Genomic DNA, 6268 nt, shown 5'->3' on the forward strand with positions numbered 1-6268 from the left:
TTATTGCAACTAGTAGATTCTCAAAATAACAAGTGTAAATCCAAAGCATAGAACATCAAAAACCTAGGTCCAAGTATGTTCTATCAAAAGAAATCACAATTGCTTAACAAGGATCATTCAAACAATTTTCAACCAAGGAAAATAATCATAAAATAATTGCAAATAAATAAATAGAATAGAATATACCACTTCTTGTTGGAAAAATATCTTCCTCTATCGCCTCAGCAATGGGGTTTAGCTCCTCATATTAATCACTTGCTCAAAATACATGTTTGTTGCTCAAAAGTTGATTAAAGATGAAAAAATATAACACTGGATGTTTGCAACGATGTATTGGCGTAGCAAGACAAAGGACTGACTGTTACAAAGAATTCATTGTAGCAGCGTTACAAATTTGAGACGATGTTCTTATTTGCAGTGGATGTTCTTCAGCAGCGGCAGCAGCAGAATACGGTTTCCCGCAACTTGATCAATATGGCTGTGTAGGGTTTCTAACTCCTCTGCGACTGCTCGAATAACTTCGTTCTCTTTTCTGGGACTTAAACACACCTTTTATACTACTCAGAAACCTAAAAATAGCGATTAATTCTCGCTTTTTCTTTACGTGCAAGTCACGACAATAATCTCTTCTGCCGACTTCCCTAGCCAATTCTGAGCTTTCCCGATTGTCTTAAACTCTTCCTTAGATAGAATACTACCTTAGGAAACAATTTCACGCGTTTAGTCTCCCTGAATTACCAAAAATTAACCCAAACAGAGACCCGTACAAAACTCAAACTCTGTTTCCTTATTTTGGATTATCCGGCCCAATTCGATTGATTCCAACGCACATACCAGGATTGTTTAGTTGAATCACGTCTATCCCAGCAAATTTCATCGATTGAATCTCACTCAAACATCTTCGAAATCCAAAAGAAAATTTGGTTGCTCACTGGTTATTTTTCCCGCCAAAAAAATATTCGAATTTTGAGAAGAAAGTGACCTCCCCCTATCCTGTGCTGGTCTCCCTTTAGCAACTGCCATGAAATGGATGCCCCTTAGTAATTGGGTCACCCCTTATCCAAAGTGAGAGTCTGTATAGTAATTTTCTCCCACGAGCGCAAAAAACACTTTTTTAGCCAATTTCGCCGCAAAAGCTTATTTCTCCAAAAATACCTACAGGGACATAAAAAGCCATAATAAATATAAAATCGAGCACTAATAATATATACAATTGAGATTATATAGGACACAAAAATGTGCCTATCATATACGATGAGGGAAGCACAAAACTGGGGCGCACGGATTATATTCGGTAAGGCTGTAGAATTCAATTGGACTTTTCTAAAAAGGTATGTCTATAAACTTGAGCAAGTTTTATGTTTTTATTACTTGTTTGAGTACTTATAATGATCCATGTACCTTGATTATCGTTCATTTGTACCTAACTTGATCTGTGTTTAAGGTTCTTAAATGTTTAGGTTTGAAAACATTAGTTCGGGATGTTTGGACTTCATGGTACACATACCAAGTATGTATAACATCATTTAAAACCAAAATCCAGGGGTTTAAGTTCGCAAACCCAGTCTGCAAACTGCTCCATGTTACGAAAATTCGTTTGCAAACTCGTATGCACACTTGATGTCGATATTCGGTAAACTTGTTGTGGCCGTATCTTCTTCGTACGAACTCGGATTGACCTCATTATTTTTGAACTCTCTTCCTCTTTGAATTCTATTCAAGATGGAGATGAGAAACCTTGAATTTGGATGAGTTAAGATTAGTATTTGTCCCGTCTCTTGTTTTTGAGTATTTTGATCCGTTTCATTGCATTTGTTCCACTTCTCTTGAACTTGGGAACTTGGATTATTGGATTACTACTATTCTAAGCTAATTTGTAGCTTTTACAAGAATGTTGTTGGTGAATTACAAAGAAGGAAGTTCAAGAATGGAAAGTAGTACGCAGTGCTATGGAATTCTTGAATGTTCACAATCATCCTTTGTGAACTATGGTGCATGGTCGTTATTGACTTTGTATGATCTTCTTTGTTAAGAAAATATTTTTATACGCCTTTGGTAGCTATTATTGGTATAAATCCATGTGAAAAAGATTGATTCTACCCTGTAAGGACAAATCATCTCGTATGTGCATTACGAGTTTTTCTTGATGCCTAGGATGTCTTCTTTTTGGTTTAGTTGGAAGAATAACTAGTTCTTTGAATAGAGATGATTGTGACTACACATAGATATTATTTTCATCTTCTTCTTATTATTTTTTTAGGTTTATTTGTTTTAAATTCTAAAAATATTTGGAGGATGATGATTATTGCAGTATTAATCTATTTTGAAGTATTACAATATTATTATGGGATATGTATTGTTTGCGTCTGTGAACTTGAAGGTCCTATATGTTGTCAAAAGTAAAGTCGTTCACAAATTGATATTCGTATTAATGAAAGGACGAATAGACTTTTGACAAATACAAAAGTTATGCCCATGCAGTCATGTATTTGATGGAAAATAGGATGAAATCTTTTGTAAGACAAGGATAAAGTTTGTTATGTTGTTATGCATATAATGATGGAAAATAGAATAGATCCTTGTATGTTATCCACGGTATTGATCTTCATTGATCCATTTTGTTATGTATTACTGTGAAGGTTCCATTGTGTGTCTTATGTTGAGCACGATACAACTAAGTCGATAATTCTTATTGGCTTGGTTGGTTGTTCCGTAAGATGCTATATGTTGAGCATTATGAACTAAATTAATCATCTTGATTGGTTATTTATTTATTTGCTCCGAAAGTCTTCTTTTGTCGAGCAAATTCTTTGACAATTAAATTGATTACTTCGGCGATTAGTTTGATTGTTTGTATTCCAATTAGATTAATTATAGGTTCTCTTGTAATTAATCTAGTTGAGTTTTCATATATTCCACAAGTTCTTGTGTTGAGTATATGAACGGCTATACTAATCATGTTCTATTGGTTAATGTAGTCATATATTCCGTAAGGTTTTCCTCATGTTAAGTATTTGAACGGTTAAGTTAGTCATCTCCGTATGATTGGCTTAGTCGTAGCTCCGTAGGTTTACTTATGTTGAGAACAATCAATTAAATTGATCACTTTTGTGGTTTGATTTAGTTTCGTATTTCAATTGAATTAATCATGGGTTTACTTGTGATTAATTTGATTGAGTTTTGGATATAGAAAATCATTCCTATGGTTTTTGGTGTCCAATTCAAAATCCTTATTTTCTTTCGAAATTAAGGTCGCTCTTGTTGTTCTTTCGGGAATGACATCAAATGGGGGAGAGTTCTTTTGAACTTATGCTTAATGGTAATATCTTGCGGGGTGTGCGGCTGTGGAATTTTAAAGGGGTTATCTTGTATCTTAAAACTCCTTGATGAATGCATTTAGCTTCGGCTTTATGATTGCATCTAAACTAAGTTGGTATGTATTTTTTTTCTTTTAGTCTATGAAATGTCTCTTGTGGAGATGTCATTATGATCCCGTTCTTGTACCTTTGCCAATTTTATTGACAAAAAGGGGGAGAAATAATATAGTTCACACTACAAATACATATGGTATTCGTATCATTGTATAAGGGGGAGTGGTTTCCATGATCGATATGGAGTATTGACTAAGGGGGAGTGATACATATCACCATAGTATTGTTGTTAAAGTCATGATGCAATCGGACTTTGATGTTACATAATGATACTATGTCATTGTATAATGATGATCGAGAATCTCGATTTCTCTCATTGTTATAGCTACGGATCTTCAATAACGGTGGTGATAAACTTACAACCTTTAGGATCATTGGAGTACTTGGAAGGACGAAGTTGAACGTTGAAGATTAGACTATGGAATAGGAGCCACTAAAGTTTATCTTTTTTGTATTCCATATGTATTAATAGTTTTGTCACTGAAATTGACAAAGGGGGAGATTGTTAGAGCATAGCTCGGTCAACCTCACATGCGTTGCTATATCAAGCATGTTTGTCAATGTTAGTGATCAAAATTATGAGTCTTGATTTCTAGTCTATTATAGATAAGTCTCGGACTAGGATAGAAAAGTGTAGTTGAGCTCAAGGACTTCATGGCGATTCATCATATAACGACGAAGATCTACTCAAAGAACCGTGGAACTTCATCAACAAAAAGGTATATGGAGACTTGAACTTATCTAACTCAAAAGTCTATCTATTATATCTCCTACTTCTTATGAGACAAAAGTCGTATGCTATATAGACTGGATCATACACATTTGATATTTCGAGCTGAGTATACTCTACTTATCTTTTTCTCGACATCGTGTGTTGGTAAAGCGTTTCGCTTTGATCAAGTTTATCTTCACCTAGTGACGAAAGTCATGAAAAGTTTCAATTGCTTTGAAAATTGCTCTGACGAGAAAGGTCTGTGAATAACGACTGAATAACGTCCTCTGAGAATGTTTCAATAGTTGGAATGAGAGTGTAGGTCTATATAACCAACGATGGATATAAGAATTGTGTGGTAACACATATGTGCATAAGTCATATTCCTTAATCCGAAGTTTTCGAACTTTGTTGGTTGAGTGAGACCGGAGGAATTGGCTTTGCCAAGTCCGCGAACCCAGTCCGTGAACTGATGGAAATTCTCTTCCCGAGAATTTCTGCTGGATTTTCCAAAGACTCGTTTGCGTGTTAAGTCCGCGAATTCAGTCCGCGAACCTAGTCCGCGAACTGGCAGAAGTCTCCTTGCCGAGATTTTCTGCTGAGTTTGGAAACTCTGCCGGTTATCTTAAGTCCGCGAACTTGTTTGTGAACTTAAGTGGTTATGATCTAAAGATGTTCTCTGAACATGAAACTTAAATTACTAAGGAATTCTTTATGCAAACCGTGGCTATAAGTTCATGAGCCGATTCAATCAAATCGAATCATCTTTGTTTCAATTGTGTCTTGTGTAGTTACATAAGATCTCATAGAAATTGAACAACTCTCTAGCTAGTTCATTTGAGTCAATTGAACTAGTTATGGTGAAGAAGAACAAGGTTAATATGAAATGCTCATATGGTTGACCTTTTGGGTTACTATGTTGAACCAACATACACTTACACGTTTGGCACGGTTTTCACGAACCCAGTAAAACGTTTACACAAGTGTGTGTGACAAGCTAAGTTTTCGATCTAACGATTGAGAAATATTAGCTTGAATCTAAATTAGGTTTTCATCTAACGGTGAATATGGATTGCTTTGTAACTAAGGAAAAACCCTGATTTGAAGACTATATAAAGGAGACATTTAGCATTGGGCAAAACTAATCCCCACACGTCTGTGTGATACTAGTGCGTTCGCTAGAGTCGATTCTCCTTTAAACTTTTGTTTTCTTCTCTAAAATCAGGTTAACGAATTAAAGACTTCATTGGGATTGTGAAGCCAGACTGATACTACTTTTATCGTAGTTGTGTGATCTGATCTTGCGTACGAGTACAATCTTTGATTGGCTTGAGATCGTGAGAGTTCTCCGATAGGCAAGATAAATAAGTCACAAACATCTTCGTCTCACTGTTTGTGATTCCTCGACAAACCGCCTGTGTAGTCAGGAAGGATTGTAGAGAGGTGATTGATTAATCTAGGATGTTCTTCGGGAATATAAGACCGGATTATCAATTGGTTCATGTTCAACTTGATTTCATATCTTAAGACGGAACAAAACCTAGGATTTTTCTGTGGGAGACAGATTTATCCTTTGATAGACTTTTCTGTGTGAGACAGATTTGTTTATTATCAAGTCTGCGATTTTGGGTTGCAGCAACTCTTAGTTGTGGGTGAGATCATCTAAGGGAATCAAGTACGCATTGTCCTGCTGGGATCAGAGGCGTAGGAGTACAACTGTACCTTGGATCGGTGGGAAACTGATTCGGTTTCAACTATAGTCCAGTCCGAAGTTAGCTTGTAGTAGGCTAGTGTATGTAGCGTCTTAATACAGTGTGTATTCAATCTGGACTAGGTCCCGGGGTTTTTCTGCATTTTCGGTTTCCTCGTTAACAAAACTTCTGGTGTCTATGTTATTTCTTTTCCGCATTATATTTTATATAATTGAAATAATACACGTTGTGAGTTAAGATCATCAATTGGAAATCCAACCTTTGGTTGTTGGTTGATATTGATTGATCCTTGGATATTGGTCTTTGGTACCGTCCAAGTTATTCCTTGTGTTTGATTAAAAGAATCGCTATTGTTTTAGCTTGAGTAAATCAAAACAAGTGAGAGATATTAACTCCTTGAGATACTTTAATCT

This window comes from Papaver somniferum, unplaced genomic scaffold, assembly GCF_003573695.1.
Source record: "Papaver somniferum cultivar HN1 unplaced genomic scaffold, ASM357369v1 unplaced-scaffold_118, whole genome shotgun sequence".
NCBI lineage: Eukaryota > Viridiplantae > Streptophyta > Magnoliopsida > Ranunculales > Papaveraceae > Papaver > Papaver somniferum.